This window comes from Lissotriton vulgaris, chromosome 7 (genome assembly GCF_964263255.1).
Source record: "Lissotriton vulgaris chromosome 7, aLisVul1.2, whole genome shotgun sequence".
Taxonomy (NCBI): domain Eukaryota; kingdom Metazoa; phylum Chordata; class Amphibia; order Caudata; family Salamandridae; genus Lissotriton; species Lissotriton vulgaris.
This window is the reverse complement of record NC_141695.1, coordinates 202,505,259-202,525,137: the sequence shown is the minus strand read 5'-3', so window position 1 is coordinate 202,525,137 and position 19,879 is coordinate 202,505,259.

Sequence of the window (19,879 nt, the reverse complement as noted above, 5' to 3'; positions counted from 1 at the left end):
GTATACGTAGGAGAAGTCAGTTGTGAACATGCTTTCAATTTAGAATATTATACAAAAGATTTCCTGAAAGGAATGCAAGTGATTCCAAATGTATATTTTGTGTGTGGAAGAAATGCCTACGTGAGACTGCCTGACAACTGGTATGGATCATGTTACTTGGCAATTATCTTCCCCAAAATATACCATGCCCAAGACTTAGAGATCATCGAGGGCAAGGCGTCAGCGAGGGGGAGAAGAGACCTAGGAGATGCAGAAATGGTTGGAGATGTATTTGGAGCCGTATTTCCTCTTTTAGGACTGATCCTCAATGATGTCAAAATTAGACGACTGGCAACGGTCGTAGACAGATTATCTGCCAGCACTGCTAGGTCCTTAATGCTGGTGGAAGGAGAGATGCAATCGATAAGGGCCATGGTACTTCAGAACCGTCTTGCATTAGATGTCCTGCTAGCAAAAGAGGGCGGAGTCTGTAAGGCTTTGAAGGTCCAGGAATGTTGCACTTACATTCCAGACAATTCAAAGCCCCTGGAGAAAGTTATCATGAACATAACTAATATTCACAAAGAGATCGAAGACCTGAGTAGAGAAAATGTTTGGGAAAAAGTGGGCCATGGAATGGGTGAAGTTGGAGGTTGGTTCGCCACCTTAGGAAAGAGCTTCGTGTGGTATGTGCTGAAACCTATCATCATAATATTGATCTGTGTGATCATGTTGTGGGGATTGGTGAGGGCATACAAATGGTATAGATCAAGGAGATTGGAAAGATCCCAGAGAGAACAGCTACAGCGATTAGCTGCCATACAAGACAATCAGTACAGGAGCCTGAGGGCTCTAGAAACGCAGAAACGAGGTACACTAGCAATCACTTCAGTTTAAATGTTAGTGATGACCCCGAGAGGTCATCAAAGGGGGGAACTGAGAGAGCGCAAACTGAACAAATTGTATGAGTGCACCACACTTACACTTAGTACGCACAAGTCATGAGAGAAATGCCATGAGTGCTGATATTATATTCACCTATATTCTGAAATGTGTAGTTAATCTAGAAATTTTATATAGAAGTGGAACTAATGCAGAAATGTGTGAAAATGTATAACCTTATTAGGAGTGATTAATCCTGATCCATATTATGTAGCTGCTAATGAAGGAATGTCAAGCACAGAACGGAATAGGCCTCATGGCCAGAGCTGAAAGAGTTGGGAAAGGGGTCCACTTACATTAATATGGATTGCACTAATGTTATTTAGTAATTCTGTTTCAATAGGTTTATATTTTATAGATGTGTTTACATAATCATAAAGCAGAGTATTAACGTGATATTGATTAATGAAGGATTTGAAGAATATAATCATTATGAGAAATGTTGTAGGCCCGAAATGTTTAAAAGACTCTGATTTACACGTATTAGTCTGTGCCGAGAAATGATGTTGGAAACTTTCGTTAGAAGTTTATGAGAATTGGGATCCTAGCTGCAGATGTCTGTCTGCAAGTGAGAGGGGGGATCCAATTATACATCGAATGAATAGAGGGTTGTTCAGGAGACTGGTACAGACACGGAGGAGGGTTCAGGAATGTTTGAGGGGTATCGGCGGGCCGGAGAAGAGTCTGAGAAGCAAGGTCAACTCTAACGCACGAGGCCCAAAAGAAGAACATAGTGGAAAAAGCCAGAAGCAACACCACGTGAGGGGCGTATCATGAAGGGCGTCTCAAATGTTGTTGTGTATTTGATATTAGGGACAGCACCCCTGGGTGGAGAGACAGCAGAGGCCTGAGGACCCTTTAGAGAGCGGATGGGTAGGCAGAGAGGGGTCATGACTGGAGATCATAGGTTTTCACCTAGAGACTAAGAGTGGGTGATCTTCCTTGGAAGTCATTCACAACTGACACCTTTTGTTAGGTTGGGATTCTGTTAAGTAGGGATACCATCCAGAGCAGGGTAGGGACAGCCTAACCTGAAACCTTTATTCCGGCTGTAAATGACTGAGAGATCACAATACGTGTCTATGCTTGCAGCTCTTTTAATTTTGGAACTAGTCCTTGTAGTTTTCTTTGCTCGTCTGAGGGCTTTCAGAGAGCACATGTATGTAGTTGTACCCGTATATCTTTTGAATCTCATTCTGAGATGCCTGTATTTGCAATTGACTCTAACCTTATAATAAATCTTTGAAAGCTAGAAGTAGTTTGTGGTTCTTCCGAACGGAGTCCATTATTGATTGAACTAACCTGGTAAGAGATGCACTTTCTTCCCTCAATGACAGGCAATAAAGGTTCAGTCGACCAGAACGGGGTTTAGATCAAGGGTGATAAGATAGCGATCAAAATCCCGCCCCGCACTTCTTTATGGGGTGTTACACCGGCCTCATCAATGTATTTTCTGGTAAATAGTTGGTACTGGTGCTTTCCGTCTGGTATCTGTGGGATTGCACCAGGAATATTTACATATACAAAAAACACAGAGAAAAGTGCACACACCCTCTCTCCCTCTTTATGTTTTGAAATTTAAAAAAAAATGTATTTTGCAAACTACTGTGGTTTCGCTCAGGTAGGACTTCTAACAATCCACATTTCTCTCTCTTTCCACTGTCCCTTAAGCCCCTCTCATGTGCCCTAATGTTGGAAGTGGGGATCCTTTTCCCTCACCACTGCCACCAAATGCTGGAGGCAGGAGTCCCTGTTCCACACCGCTGCTGCCAGGTGCAAGATCCGGACCCCTCGTTTCAACGTTAGGCTAAGTAAGGACACCGTCTGAGATAGCCCTGCTCACCCCCTTAGTAGCTTGGTACGAGCAGTCAGGCTTATCTACAGGACACAAATATACAGTATGTGCAACCACACTCACAGCAACCCAATGATGTCACCACAAGTAGACCACACAAGTTTTTATAAAAACAAGTATAATCTTTAAATAAGAAGATATATGATATGAGCTCACGATACAAAACCAATATATAATAATGGGTCCTCTCACCTCTCAGATCCAGACAGTCAATCCACATTCAAACAGAGACACACAGACATGCTTAAAGCACAAAAGTCAGCCACTTTCTAAAAGAGTGGTTTCTGAACACACAGTGACAAAACCACTTTCACAGAAAGATATCTTATGACACTGTGCGTTCATACATACTAAACTTCATTTCTGTGTAAATGTAAATGTATTTGAGCTTATATAGCACACAGCTACCCACAAAGGGTTTCCCGGCGCTTGCTTAGGGAACCCGTCCTGGTATTCCCCTGTGAGATAACCCCGGCAGGGTATCCACAAGGTGAAAGCCAGGCATCCCGCCGCGAGGGGCCGTTGTGGAGATTAAGCAAGCTATTGCCCAGAGTTGCAGAGTGTGAACCCGTGAGTCGAGAAGGCACCGGAGCGAGAATTATCGAGTCCGTGGAATTTTTGAGCCCAAGACCCGCCAAGGTGGGGAATTGAACCCTGGTCCAGGGCCGATCTCAGCTTCCGGGTCTGCCGCCTCTAACCCCTGAGCCACACTTCTCCACACCACACACTTCTCTCTCCATTTTAAACGTATAGGAAACTAGGCTAACAAACACAACACCCAGACTCCCCATTCTGTCCTATGGGCAGGATGGCCTTTCAGCAGTGAAAAACGAAATGGAGTGTTTTTCACTGTCAGGACATAATACACACCTTAGTATATGTCCTGCCTTTTACTTACACTGCACCCTGCCCATCGGTTATCCAGAACCTACCACAGGGGTGCCCAATGTGTATGCAAAAGGGAAACTAAGGCCTGATAAGTGGTTGCACTTGTCAGGACAACATACTAACTTTGCAAGCTGCGAGCAGACCCTACACTGCAGGCCTGAGTTCCCTTCTCCACATGCCTTTGCATTACTAGCCCTAGCACACACAGTGCACATCAGTAGGGACTTTACTAGTAAGGTAAACATACCAATCATGGCCAACCAATTTCGATTACACTTTACATAGGGAACACTTTTACTTTGACACTGATCAGCAGTGGCAAAGTACCCAAAGCATCTAAATTGGCAACTCTATGTCTGGAAAACGGTCTAGGGGGAAAGCGAAAAGTTTAGGGAACTTTAGCCAAAAAGGACAAGTTCTACACCTACTTTTCACAAAAATTATTTAAATAATATATGTTTTTTGGAACATCTGAAGCTCACCCTCCCCAATCTTACTGACCAAGCTAAGCCCCTGGGGAGGTGGTTCTGGCGGTATTGTGGTTCATTGAAAATGGTCTTCATGGTGCATGATTGAGGCTTGTGCTGTGACTAAAAGTCATGGATACAAATGAATTGAGCGAAGCAAATGGTTGGCTGAAATCAGAAACAGGTCTTTCTCCCATGAAGCTTTTACTTAAATATTAGGTTATGGCACGAGACATGGGGACGAACTACACCATCTAGCAATAGCACTCCATCTCCAATACTGATGACGAATGCTCTCTGGTACCACAATATGTCTGACAAAATGTTTATATTTCAACCAAACACCTAAATCTCCTTTGGGCACCAACGCTTGCTCCAAAGATTATTGACACCACCTCATAGACAAGCTTCAGGACTAAAGCCCTGGCAACCGGACCATCAAAGTAGTCTGCAAGTTTACAAGAAACTAGTGAATTCACAAGACCACATGCAGTGCAAATCTTTGTAGTCACATTGAGGGGTTTGTGCAATAAATACCAAGGCATTTCGAAAGCAAGACTCGCCTCAGCAACCTCCAGGACACCTTTGGGATCGCTGGACAACCTCTTCACCGCTCCCAGCCACCACCAGTTGGATGGGATAGCTCCTCTCTGGCATTCCTTTGGATTCCAGGTGTGCCCATAAGCCATGCCTGAAAAAGTCCTGGCAAGTTCAAGAGGAGTTTTATTTTTAAACCTGTTGTGATTGAGCACAGAAAAGCGTCCCTTCAATAAGTAGTCTTTATTTAGGGTCTCCACTACTCCACAACATCTTAGCAGTCTTGCCTCAGCTGAGCCATGTCAAAATTCCAAGGCAAGCTCCCAGGCAGAATTGTCAGATTGATAGAATGGTCCATGGTTGTAAAGGGCCGTGGGTGGGGGGTGGGGGGGCCGTAAGAGGAGCATACTGAAATAGACAACTATAATGCCTCTTTGATGTCATTCTTGTGGGGGTGTCACCCACATTTTAACTCGAGCTGACACAAGAGGGCATAGCTGTAGCATTATGTTTCACCAGTCTGTTCATGCTCCAGCACTGCTCATTTTCCATTATTGCAACATTCTGTTTGGCAATAGCAATACGCATTGGTTCAAAATACTTAGGGCATCATTAGCATGGCGGGCGGACATAGCCCTAGAAAATGGGACCACCCGCAATGCATGCGGTGGTTCCGCACATACAACCGCCCGCCATGCTGGTGGGCACATCCCACATTTTTAACATTGCGGTGGGCGGTGCTGAAAGCACAGCCCGCCACAATGCCAAAAATGCAAGTCGTGCATTTGAATGACCAACGTGACAGGCACCGTGTGGTGCCTGCTGCGTTGTACTTGCCCATGTGCACCCCCCAAACCTCAAAATACTTGGGGGGCCTGCTACAGGCCCCCAATGTGAAAGACTGCATGCCTTTTCATGGTGGTGTTGCTGCCAAGGATAGGCAAATCCCCGCAAGTATCCTTATATGGATTGTGGTGTCTACCAGACACCGCCACCATATTAAAACCACAGTCAGTCTTTCTGTCTGCCGGGGCCCCCCGCCATAGTAATAATAATGGGCCCTTAGATTCCTTCCAACCTCTACACAAAGTTTTTTAACAAGTACCCAGTCACCAGCTTTTCAGGGTTGCTGTTTGGTACCACGTTTTATATCATAATAACTCTTATACTTAGCTTGGTGTAGAGCAATTTTATCATCAACCAGAGTAGAGTTGTGCTCCATTCTGACATTTCCTCCTAACCAACAGGGAAACAGTTTAGTGGTGGGCTTTCTGCACTTCAAAATGGAAAAGGGTAAAACTTTAGTGACAGAATTGCTAGTGGTATGGGACACAGAAAGCAAATCCTGAATGGTCTCCTCCACCCTTAATTAATTAATGCTAGACAATCGGCTGCACTCCTTAACCAGACGATTGACCCTCTCTACAAGACCATTGGCACATGGACAATATAAGGCTGTCCTGAGATTCACGATCTTGGGCGCTAGAGGAACTCTGCCATTGCGTGTGAAGTCAATTGCATCTGTAACCAGGGTAGCGGGTATACCTTTAGTCTTTTAAAACTGTAATTAGGGATTCAGTGGTCACCTGATGAACCATTCTAGTGACTACCCAATAAGAATGGTAATCGACAAGTACAAATGTGAAACGTTTTACCACTCTACAGTGATTAATGAGACCAATTATATCAAGAGCTAATTTTTACCAAGGTTTATCTGGAATGACTTTATGGGATAACGCAGCATAGTGGACAAATTTGGACTTATCAGTTTTAGAGCAAATGGTGCAATCTTTGACTTTGACTTCAGCCATCGAATCCATATTGGGGAAGCAATAACACTCCCTCAGATGAGATTTGGTGATGCTTCTACCGAAGTGGCCTTCATGGGCCAAGTCAATAATCGTGCATCTCATATTCATAGGAGGTATGACTTTGTCATTCCTGAGAACAAAACCGATATCCTCATAAATTTGGTACCAAAACTCCCCAAAAATTTTTATGGTGGTGTCAACCTCACTCTTATTACTTGGCCAACCCAGACAAGCCTACGATGTTAGTTTATTCAAAGCCTCATCCTCTGAGTTGGTTACCATCCATTCATCATTGGTAATAGACGAAGAACTGACTACCAGAACAGGATACTCAGAGGTATAAAATTCTTCAACTACATCTAATGGAACTCTGGATAAAAAGTCAGCTGTCTTATTCTGATTGCCTGGAACATATTCAAGTTTGTAGCAAAAACTTTCCAAACCCAGGACCCATTTGGCAATACGGGGAGTACTGTTGTACGATCCTTTAGATGAGAACATGTATACCAGGGGTTTGTGGTCATTGTGGATGTTGAATTGTATGCCCCAAAAATAAAACTTGAAATGCTGGACGGCCCAAAAACATGCCAGAGCCTCTCTTTGCACAACAGAACAATTGGCTTCGGACTTGTTCAGGGCCCTGGAAGCGAATGCCACAATCCTTTCTTTGCCATCAATGAATTGAGACAGTGTAGCACCAAGGCCTTTGCTGCTGGCATCTGTCGTAAGATTCGTTTTCTATTGTGTTCAAAGTTACAAAGATGGGGAGCTGACAAAATTGCCTCTTTTAATTTCTCAAACCATAACCAATGGTCATTCGACCACTTGAAGTGAATATGGTTCTTCATCAATTCTCTTAGGCTGTAAGTAAGCTCTGAGAAGTTTTTCACATACTTTGCCATAAACTCCGCTTGACCTAAGAAGGACCTTAGTTAGTCCTTGTTACTTGGAGCCCCTGCTTTCTTAACAGCTTACAGCAGACAAAATGTAGACTTTAAGAAGACCGCAGCAGCTGCCACAAAACCTAATGGCATCCTGCAAAACATGTAAGAGCCCATGGGAGTAGTAAATGCCGTCAGCCATCGGGATTCAGGCTGCAACCCCACATGATGGTAAGCATTAGACAGATCCAAGACATAAAAGCATACAGCCTCTTCCATTGTGCTTAGCATCTCATGAAGGCAGGGAAGCTGGTATCTTTCCACCTAGATGCTCCTATTACGTAAGTCCACGCACACACTAATATCTCTTCTTGGCGATAACAATCTGAACTTTCTAATGGTTGGATAATACCCAGAGCTTCCAGTCTGTTGAGCTCCTTTTCTAAGGGTCCCTACATAATGCGGTATAGGTCTGGTTTCATGTACAGAAGGTTTCAATATAATTTTATGTTGGAAATCTTTTAATAACCCTAATTTGTGGCTAACAATTTCTGGAAATTTCTCCCCAACCCACTCACCATTGACAGAACGGTTCAACACCAAAACTTGTTCAGGGTTATTAGGATCCAATTTGATTCTAAGCTCTTTCTGGTGCTGCCAACTCAACAAATTAGATCCTTGCTTAACCACGTACACTTTGCCCACATTGGATCGGTCCATAAAGGTTATGCAGGATTTGGGCATCCCCTCAAGGGGAATAGGGTCCTTATTGTTACCACTGGGGGCAATGTCTGGAACCAGTAACTGCACCTTTTTAGCAACCATGAGCTTATTAAATTCTGCAAAATTTATAAATGTGAACAGAGAGCATAAATCTGCAAAAGCTTCCACAGGACTACCATCAAGGAAAATGTCACATTCAGGATAATTGACAGAATGAATTACTTCTCCCTCATTCACCTGTAAAATTATTTTCCTAACAGCTTGTGTCCCTGTACACCCGTGCAAAAGGACCTTTCGTATTACACTTCCTACAGGTAGCCGACCTGGCCTGGCAACTAGCAGAATTCACTAAATGATTACTACTACCTCAATCGTAGCACCTCAACCCGTTCTTCTCTCCATCAGTCTTGGGTCTGGGATTACTAAACTGCTTAGTTTTGCACACTTCATTATTAGAAGCTTCCCCACAAACCTCCAACACTTTTTCAGAAGAAGTGGTGGAACGGATTTCTTATAAACAAAATGCTGTATGTTCAATAGAGTTAGCTATCTTTAAAGCTTCTTGTAAATGAGGTTTCTTTGTAGACATTTTTCTTAAATTCTGATATTGTTGGTACGCCGTACAATTTGATTCCTGATGAGGGAATAATTCAATTACCCAAAACTGCAAAAACTACTCAAACCCCTGAGAGCAGCTATGTAATTCGTTACACTTTCTTGTTTAACTTGGTGCAGCAGAAAAACGCTCAAAACAGTATTGATTTTGTCACCAAATAGTTTTTCAAATTTTAGAAAACTGTCTTTATAAATATCAGGTTCATAGCCTTCTTCATCTTCATCCCTCTCTGGCTCAGGAAGAGATTCATACATTTTTCTGCCATGCATGCCTAGGTTATGAAGTAGTATGTGTTGCTATCTTATGGGACTGAATTTTACCCGTAATTCAACCACAGACCCAATCCAACGGGGTCAAGGTATATCAGTGACTCTGAAAGAGGGGCAGTCAAAATATACTGCTCCCAGACACTCTCTTATACACTTTATAAGGAGGTGATGCACTGTACTCCGCCCACGTTAAAAGACACACCTGTTCTCCCCCACAGTACCACAGATCAACAAGTATTGTGACCCAGAAAAGTTGGTCGCAAGAGTCCACACATAGTGTTGGACTGAAATCTTAATAGAAAAAATGTGCGAGAAGCAAGAGACGCCTCACGGAAACACCACCAATGGGTTAACTGGTATGTAATTTCCAGACAAGCCCCTGTCTCATCATCGGTAGTCACTTGCTTCTCAAAGGAAATAAGAAGAAAGAAAAGAGGTGTCCAAAACAAACAACAAAAATTGTGACAAACAGTGGAGAGCAGAAGAATCTGCTGGTGACAAACACAAACATAAACAAGTGCCTAAAAACACAGCACACAAGTCCCTTAACCAAGGCGGAGGAAAGGCGTCTTCCTGGTGTCGTTACGAAAACTTAAGATTAAGTGAAGGGGAAAACTTACTATTGGAGTACCCTGCTACCTTTCTGATACTGGAGCGGCGGTTATGACTAACTTGGCTGACTCCGGTGTATAACAGAACTAGTGTCCAAAAGTGGAGTGGCAGCATATGAGTGCAGCCCTGATGAAACTGCTTAAGGCATTATAGCAGTGAAACATGTCAGCACTGGCATTAGGTAATGGTATGCATGAATAGCTACCAGCCTTTTTAATAAAACAGCATATAATCACCTCCCTATGAATAAAGTTGGTTAAGGGACTTGTGTGCTGTGTTTTTAGGCACTTGTTTATGTTTGTGTTTGTCACCAGCAGATTCTTCTGCTCTCCACTGTTCGTCACAATTTTTGTTGTTTGTTTTGGACACCTCTTTTTTTTCTTCTTATTTCCTTTGAGAAGCAAGTGACTACCGTTGATGAGACAGGGGCTTGTCTGGAAATTACATACCAGTTACCCCGTTGGTGGTGTTTCCGTGAGGCGTCTCTTGCTTCTCGCACATTTTTTCTATTAAGATTTCAGTCCAACACTATGTATGGACTCTTGCGACCAACTTTTCTGGGTCACAATACTTGTTGTTCTGTGGTACTGTCGGGGAGAACAGGTGTGTCTTTTAACGTGGGCGGAGTACAGTGCATCACCTTCTTATAAAGTGTATAAGAGAGTGCCTGGGAGCAGTATATTTTGACTGCCCCTCTTTCAGAGTCACTGATATACCTTGACGCCGTTGGATTGGGTCTGTGGTTGAATTACAGGTTTTGAGTGGAGGGCGACCCTTTCCTTATTCCCTCTTAGCTCCTATTTAGAGTTTGACTGAATTTTACCCCCCAACTGCAAACAAATAAGATTCAAAGACATTAATCCATTCATTCTATGGAACATTTGGTTCCCCTACCTCGTCCAAAAATGGAACAGGCTGGAACATGCTTGCTGTTGCCATAATGGAAGTACTATTACACCCCACTAAGCAAAAGTCCATTAAGGTACATATCAAAAACAAAAAAAACAAAAGCAAAAGGAAAACAAATGCACAGGCAAAAGGAAGAAGACAATGGTCCCGATGTAGGTGGCTAAATACCGGTCGGTAACACCAAAGTTCGTTAAATTTCAGCGTTCGCGACCAGTATTCACCCATGTGTGATGTATGTATTACCGAACGCCATCAGCAATAAGGAATCGGTAAAAATAAGGGATGCCAGTTACCTATTCCTTATTTACCTATTGACAGACACCAAAACACTAAAATACCAAATTGGTAAATAAGAAATCGGTAATTAATTTATTTATTTTTATTTGTAGCATTTATACAGCGCGTTGTTACCCGATGGTGACCTGGCGCTAAATGAATACTCCTAAAGGTTCGGCCAGAATAGGAATTACTGTGTAAACAGCCAGGTTTTAATGCCTCTCCTTTAAGCCATCAAATCTGTCATGTTCCTCAAGGGGCAGGGCATTCCAGGCCTTCGTTGCCCCCAAAACAAAGCTCCTGCCTCCCAACATGCCTCCCCACCGAGCTTTCTTTATGCGAGGGACTATGACCACCCGCAGCCCAGATGACCTTAGATGTCTGGGAGTGATGTACCACTGAAAATACTCCTTCAGGCAAGCAGGCCCCAGGCCTTGCAAGGCCTTAAGGACCAAACACAAGGCCTTAAAAGAAATCCACTTCCGCACTGGCAACCAGTGTAATTTTGTGATTTTGGACGAGATGGAGGCATACTTCGGTATGCCGTCAGAAGTCTAACTGCCACATTTTGCAACACCTGCATTTTATTGGGAAGCCCCTGTTGGGCATTCAGAAGCAGGCTGTTGCAATAATCTAGACGGGACAGCACTAAGGCAGTAATACCTGTTTTTTTACTGCTCTCCAGGAGGAAAGGGAGTATCTTCTGAATCATTTTAAGTATAAAATATACTGACGATGCTACGGCGTTGACCTGGGGCTTGAAGGTAAGTTGATCATCAATTAGGACACCCAGGTTCTTCACCTTAGTGACTGGGAAAGGAGGGGTACTTATCTCCTCCGGCCACCAGCGAGTACTCCAGAAGTCCTCCTTTGCGCCAAATATAATGACTTCCGTTTTTGCTGTATTTAGTTTGCTGCAGTTATCAGCCATCCACCTGCCCACTGCCAACATACATTCATGAAATTGCATGGCTATTCCTTCTTCCTTACCAGGTAACAGAGACACCACAATTTGTGTGGCATCTGCATAGGATGTTAAATCGAAACCAAATGACCTGACAATTGGGACCAACGAGGTAACATATATATTAAACAGTGTGGGGCTTAGGGAAGAGCCCTGCGGAACACCGCAGGGCACCACAAAAGGTTTTGATACATAGTCACCCATTGCCACAGACTGATCTCTGTTGGTTAAGAAAGCTTTCGAGATGTCCCATGCTTTCCCTTGTACCCCACATTCCTTCAACTGGTCCATCCAAATCCCATGATGTACCGTATTGAAGGCAGCGGATAGGTCCAATAGGACCAGAGCCGCTCTGTCTCAGAGGTCCAGCACTCCTCTGATTTCCTCCGTTGCTTTAATCAGAGCGGACTCAGTAAAGTGGCCGGCTCTGCACCCATGTTGGGAGGGGTCTAGGGCCCGAGCAGCCCCTAGAAACGCACGGAGTTGAAGATTCATCATTTTTTCAATTAATTTGGCTGGTAGTGGAAGCCTAGAAATAGGACGATTGTTATTGGGGTCCGTTATGTCCAAATTTGCTTTTTTCAACAGCGGAAGGACAATGCTTGTTTCCAACAAGAGGGAAATTGTCCAGTCGCACACATATTATTGAAAATCGCTGTTAACGCTGCTGCAATAGGTACAGATGCCATCTTGGCTACCGTAGCCGGACACAGGTCATAGGGGGAACCTGATTTCACCGCAAGGAGCACATTTATTGTCTCCTCCGTGCTCACCGGTGTAAACTGCTCTAACCTGGGTCCCTGGAACTCTCCCACTTAAACATTCTGGCTGAAGCTAAGTGGGCCGCTCCTATCTGCGTCCAAAAAGACCTTAAAAATAGTGTCTACTTTGGCCAAAAAAAACTTGGCCAGAGCCTCGCACAACTCTTGACTAGGTTGAGGTCCCAGCAATTTTGGGGATGCAAGGCAGGAGACTGTTCTAAATAGTTCCTTTGACAAGTTACTGGCCAAATTAATCCGGCTTGTAAAGTACTCTTGTTGCCCCCGAACAATCATTTTCTTATATTCAAGGAGGCTCCGATTTAAATTCATCTTATCTGTTTACTTGTAGCATTTACCCCAATCTCTCTCCAACCTTTTACAGCCTATTTTCAACCTTCTAAGGTAATCCGTGTACCAGGGGATCAAAGGGAAAGCCCTATGAGAACGACCCCTTTTTAATGGCACTAACGTAACACACGCTTGCTCTATCCATCCCGTATAGGCCAAGGCGGCTTCTTCCACCTCTAGTGGGAGCTCCTCAATGGAAGCCAATAAGAGCTTCTCCGATCTTGACCCTACCAACTTATTCCAAGCTCTACCAACCTTACTACTATGCGGTCATGCTCTACATTAGGGTGTTTCTTAAGTGTTATTTCAAACCTCACAGCCACATGGTCAGACCAAACAACTGGCCATGTCCCAGTGAACGCTAATGATGGATGGTTAGAGAATATAACATCCAACAAATGTCCTGCGCTATGAGTGGTTCCCACCACCAGTTGTTTTAGGTCAACTCCCGCCATCAGGTCTAAAAGAGCATTAGTCTCGGGATCAATAGCATTTTCCAAAAGAAAATTAAAATCCCCTACCATGGTAAAGGCCTACTCACACAGACCTACCTCTAAAATAGTTCCCACAGAGGTTAAAACAGCGTTTTTTACCCCTGGAGGTCTACACAATAAGCATCCTTTAAACAAATGGTGATTGGAGAGAGTAAAGTTAAAAGAAAGGGCTTCACAGGTCTCTATCCGGATGGGCTGGAATATAACCTTTAGGGAGTTATGGTATATAACCGCCAAGCCACGCCACCATTTTTCCTTGCCTATCCTGCCTATAGCAGAGATAGTCTACGGGAGTAGCCTTAACTATATCGGGACCGGAGGCCGCATCCATCCATGTTTCCGTGATGAATGCGATTTTTATTTCTTTCTCAATTACCAGGTCAGCGCATTCCAGGCTGTGTTTCACCAGAAACCTGGCATTTATGGATAAACATTTATAAGTTAGCACAACCTCCCCTTTTGGCCCCTGTTTCGCCCTCCCTATGTCCTAAATAGGAGTCATTACAATTTTGGGGATCACTCTATTGCAGACCGGGCAGGACTCAGTGATAGTGACTGGCCAGCTATCCGGATGAAATCGGATACAATCTACCTCCCGGTCTGTTTCCCTGAAACCAATCAGGGTATCCCTGTCGTAGGCAAACATGGGGGCCTTACCGGTCAGTAAACAACCAGGGGTCCTGGCGCAGAGCGCAGACAGGGCACGGACGGGCGCAGACGGACTTGCCTTTGGCGCACCTTCGGCACGCCAGCGGCGCACCCACTGCGCGCTCGCCCCAGCCCGGATTTTATTCTATCCTAGTGGAAAAGACTAGACCGCTACCCTGGTCAGTCCTCAAAATGGCCGACCTTCGAGGGAGAGCGTGCAATTACCCCCCGAAACACAAGACCTACCAGTTAATGTCCCTCTAAAATGATTTAAAAACAAGGACACCTAAAAAATGTTCTGAAAGATACCAATTACGATCAAAACTGTAAGTTGTGCAAGATCGACTTTTAAAATGATTTGTGCAAAATCGGCATTTATAAATTGCAAATGCGATATACCAAAAATCGTTAATACCGAATTTGCTAAAAATCGGAATTTAAGAATCCGTAAGTACCACTGAGTCAAAGCAGGTGGTAATCAGGTGGTGCACTGCATGTAAACAGCCCCAAAATGCAACAGTGTGAACACAATGGCGGCCCTCTATGTTATAGCAAGGTGTCTATGTTTGGAGCAGCAGCACTGAGGATCTGGAGACGGAAGGAGCACGTGTACAGACTGCGTGTTACACTGTTCCAAGTGACTGAGGCTAAAGTCCATGAGAGGTACAGGCTACACCCAAACACCACAGAACAAAATGGGGTGGTGATGGACGGAGCATCTGAACCAATCAAACACTCACACCCAGACAACAGATCTGGGTTTAATCCATCACCGTTCTTTAGCCCACTCTGCCACCCCAGTTCAAACATGGCCATATGCAAATCAGTCTGACCCTGTGCCTCGTGGGAACAGTCCAGCCCGAACTGCGAAGCCATGCCTTTCCTGGACCAGAAACAAGCTTCCTGTGACCGGTTTCTGGCATTACAGCCGGCTTCAGCCAGGCTTGCTGGAATCCAGTGGCAAAGTGAGAAAGGGACTCACGTCTGAGCATACCCTGCCAACTTATGGTGAACAAAGCGGTACAAAAGGGGGTGGTGATGGACGGAGCATCTGAATCAAACAAACACTCACACCCAGTCAACAGATCGGGGTTTAATCCATCACCGTTCTTTAGCCCACTCTGCCACCTCAGTTCATGCATTGGCCATATGCAAATCAGTCTGACCCTGTGCCTCATGGGAACAGTCCAGCCCGAACTGCCAAGCCATGCCTTCCCTGGACCAGAAACAAGCTTCCTAGGACCGGTTTCTGGCATAATAGCCGTCTTCAGCCAGGCTTGCTTGAATCCAGTGGCAAAGTGAGCAAGGGACTCACGTCTGAGCATACCCTGCCAACTTATGGCGAACAAAGCGGTACAAAAGGGGGTGGTGATGGACGGCGCATCTGAACCAATCGAATACTCACACCCAGTCAACAGATCTGGGTTTAATCCATCACCGTTCTTTAGCCCACCCTGCCACCCCAGACATGGCCATATGCAAATCAGTCTGACCCTGTGCCTCATGGGAACAGTCCAGCCTGAACTGCCAAGCCATTCCTTCCCTGGACCAGAAACAAGCTTCCTAGGACCAGTTTCTGGAATTACAGCCGTCTTCAGCCAGGCTTGCTTGAATCCAGTGGCAAAGTGAGCAAGGGACTCACGTCTGAGCTTACCCTGCCAACTTATGGTGAACAAAGCGGTACAAAAGGGGGTGGTGATTGGCGGAGCATCTGAACCAATTAAACACTCACACCCAGTCAACAGATCTGGGTTTAATCCATCACCGTTCTGAAGCCCACTCTGCCTCCCCAGTTCAGACATGGCCATATTCAAATCAGTCTGACCCTGTGCCTCATGGCAACAGTCCAGCCCGAACTGCCAAGCCATGCCTTCCCTGGACCAGAAACAAGCTTCCTAGGACCGGTTTCTGGCATTACAGCCGTCTTCAGCCAGGCTTACTTGAATCCAGTGGCAAAGTGAGCAAGGGACTCACGTCTGAGCATACCCTGCCAACTTATGGCGAACAAAGCGGTACAAAAGGGGACCTGATAAGGGACCTGCACTCACTCCTGGAGCACCAGACACCAAGGTCGGACGCAATACCCACTCATGTGCAGGTACTCTGTTGCCGGCATCTGGCAGTTACCAAGGGGTAATAGCTGTGACAGGTGGAGTCTCACAGAGTTGCGAGTCACTTTTTTAAATAAATTCCTGGATGCCATGTTGCAAAGGATGCCACACTACATCAAATTCCCCAGCACACAGGCAGAACTGCTGAAGACCAAGATGGACTTTTATCAGAAGGCCCAGTTCCCACACGTCATTGGTTGCTTTGAAGGGACACATATACCAATCTGCCCCCCTGCTGCGACTGAGTACATCTACCGCAATCGCAAATCCACACATTCTATAAATGTCCAGGTCATATGGGATGCGTCTTCCATCATCATGGACATAGTTGCAAAAATTCCCACGGAGCACGCATGATTCATATATTTTCAGGAACAGTGGGATCTATACCCGTCTCCTTGCAGGTGAATTTGGAGAAGGCTACCTGCTAGGTAAGTACATGTGACACCCTCTGAAGTATACACCTGTTGCTGCGATTGTAGGCTGTGAATTACTTACTTACTTCTCACACACAGGTGATAGTGCCTATGCAGTGCGTTCTTTCATCCTGACTCCGTACCTGCACCCATCCATCCCAAGTGAAAGGTGATACAATGTTGCACATAGATCAACACGCAATGTGGTTGAGCGAACATTTGGACTCCTCAAAAGCCGGTTCTAGTGCCTCCCCAAAAGTTGAGGTGCACAGCAGTACCAGCCCCTGGTCTGCTGCAAAATCATAGCTGTATGTGCCATGCTGCATAACCTTGCCACTAAGAGAGGACACCTGTGGAAATGTGTGAATCTGAAGAAGAGGATGAGGATGAGGAAGGTACACAGCACAGCAGATGGCGCAGCTGCAGCAGATGGGAGTCAGAGACGGTCAGAGATCACACAAAATTATTTCTGAGTAAGTAATGAAACAAAGCCAGTTAATGCATTGTGTCAGTGTGTTTATTAGACCTTACAACAGGCAATTGTCCAGCACACTGTAACACCAGCTATGTGTCCACTGAGTTACGTCACCAACCACACAATGGAATTTGAGGGCCGTGCCTATCTCCTGCGCCCAGGCACACCACTGCTGCATTCAGCATACACACTGTCCTCACCAGCGCTGTGTCCTGCAGCAGAACAATGCCTCACACTGCGCCTCCTGCTCTCTGGCAAGGGGGGTTACAGTGCTGCTACTGCTTGCCTCCTCACTCTTGTCCACTTCCTCTGTACCGGTGGCAGCGATTTGGTTTATCTGCATCACCTCTACGGCACTGGTAACTGTGACCAGGCCCTGAGTGACCTCACTGCTGCACTTTGCCATTTCTAGTTGCATGGCCACTGATCGACGACTGAGCACATGGGTTGCATTGCACAGCAGTTTGACAGACTTGGCGAAGCCTGCAAGTACCTGCCTGTCTCTCCGCCTTGCAACGTGCTCACTACCCATTCTGCCGCATAACTGCCTCACTGCTTCCGACATCTCCTTCATTCACGCTGCCACAGTATTGTTGAGGCAGTAGAGGGCCTCCTTCATGTTGTCAACCTTTCTGTTGTTAGCCACCATATGTCGTTGACCAATTGTCTTTTCCTGTAGGCGCTGCACTTTGAGCATCTGCCACTCCAGTCCAGAGAAGACACTAGATTCATTAGCGTCAGGACTCTGTGCCCTCTGTCGCCGTGTACGGGCACCTGTGTTTTTTTATACCATAGGGGACTGTGTCCCAGATGCCTGTGTGTCATCGTCCGGCGTGGTCTGTTGGGCTTCCTGCCTGTCCTCCTCATTGGCATCTATCTCCTGGAGTCTAGCCACTGTGTACCTCTTTGATCGTGGTGGTGGGGACGTTGGTGTAGTGTCTGCAGGTGACATGACTTCCTCCTTAATTGGGTTTTCCTCCCTGGAGGCCTCGCCAGTCTCCCTTTCTGCAGCCTGGGGCACTGTTCCGCCTGTGGATACAGAATGTACTATTACTCACTTTTCTGCCAGCATTTGTCTGCAAATACATTTGACAACTGACGTTCTAGCTGTCTGTCCTCCGCTATCTCATCTATTGATGTGTGTGACATGTCTATGCTTATTGGGGACTGGCTGATTTGCTACTAGTTGATAGGGACTACATCTCCCATGATGCATTCCTGATATTACAAAAAACATGTTCTGGAGTGGGATTCTTGCAGGGGGATTGGGGTTAGGGAGGGGAGACAGCATGCTGTGCATGCATCTTACCTAGTCTGGTGGATGCTGTGGCTGAGCTATGCACGTCCCTGATGTCATTGACGCTCTCTGGCTGGAGGGTGGACTCAACCATTTGCTCTAGGGCAGTTGGATCAGGCGCTGTGGTGCTTCCCCCGCCTGTCTTCCCCGCTTGAATCTGCCGGTCAGCCACCCTCTCCTTCTCACGTGCCCTCAGGACATACCATCGCATTTTTAAGTCCTCAGTTGTGCGATGTGTTATGCAAATCGCGTTGATCTTCTGCTGGATTGCCAGTCAAATACTTCTTTTTTGAGACTCAGGGACGTTCAGTGATCTCTTGCCAAAGAGCTGGTCGTGGTCTTTGACAACTTCCTCTATGAGGACCTCCAACTCCCTCTCACTGAACTTGTGCTTCCTTTTCCTTCCGCCAGCATCCTTCGCCGTTCTCTTGTGAAGCCATGGTACAGTTCCTCTGTGTTAGCTGGGTGGTGGCTGTGCAGCTCCTCTGCTCTTGATCCTGCTCCCTGTCTCTCCAACAGCTACAGATCCAGTGCACCTGCATGGGTGTGTCCACTTCCTGGTTGTGAGGTCATGTGGATGCACAGGATTGGCTGATTCACAATTACAGATTTTTTGAAATACCGATTCGCTAATCACTGAATCAGTATTACAGAATCGGATATACCGATTCGGTAATGGGGAATCGGTAAATTTTTTTGCGATTTGTAGGAAATCACTAATTTTTAGCGATTATTACCGAATGGGTATTTTGTACCGATTTTTTACGTACACCAGACATACTGAGTCCTTAATAGCAAGGAACTTTTTAAAAACAAATCCTGTAGAGCGAATATAGTTAATGAGGAAGATAAATGCGTGTGATTCAAAAGAGTTAATGGGAACTTCACCTTCCCAGATAGGACGCCTCGTAGATATCGCAAGGTGAACGCATCAACACGAGAAAAATGCTAGCACATTAGTATTGCTACAACTCCAGTAGCCTCCCCTCGCCTCTGACGTGAAGTAATTTCTGAGGAGAAAAGAGCATATACAGTGAAAAGACAGCGGTGTCTGAGCAGGAACGAGCGGAGATGACTCCCATCTGCTGAGACCACGCCCAGTGACCGTCAACCTCAAAACAGTTCTGGGGCAGGTGCAGATCCGTTGTGGACAGCTGTAGCAGTAGGAGCATACTCCACAGGAAGGACTGGGACACCCTCCACAGACATAGTAGTAGACACAGCTATGGAGAGCCCCCTCAGAGCTGGGAAACCAAAGAAGAACTGCCCAGGAGAGCTTTAGCTGCACCTATCAGCGGCATGGCCAGGCACCAAGCCTTCTATCACCATTTTTCAGCAAGGAAGCTGTTAATGAGGGTAGCGCGTCAGAAGAGATCAACTGCCTCTTCCACCTCCTTGCCCAAGGTGGCCCAAACAGCGGAGGCATACAATGACGGACCAAGGAAAAAACTGTACCTCTGACTGAGTCAACCCCCTGCGTCTCTCTCCCCTCACTGGATACTTAAGTATTATGTCTTTGCTTATATCTTTATGCATAATCATGTCCTGCGATGTTATGTAATCTTTCTTTTCCTTTGAGTATGGAAAGGGCTCTGATACC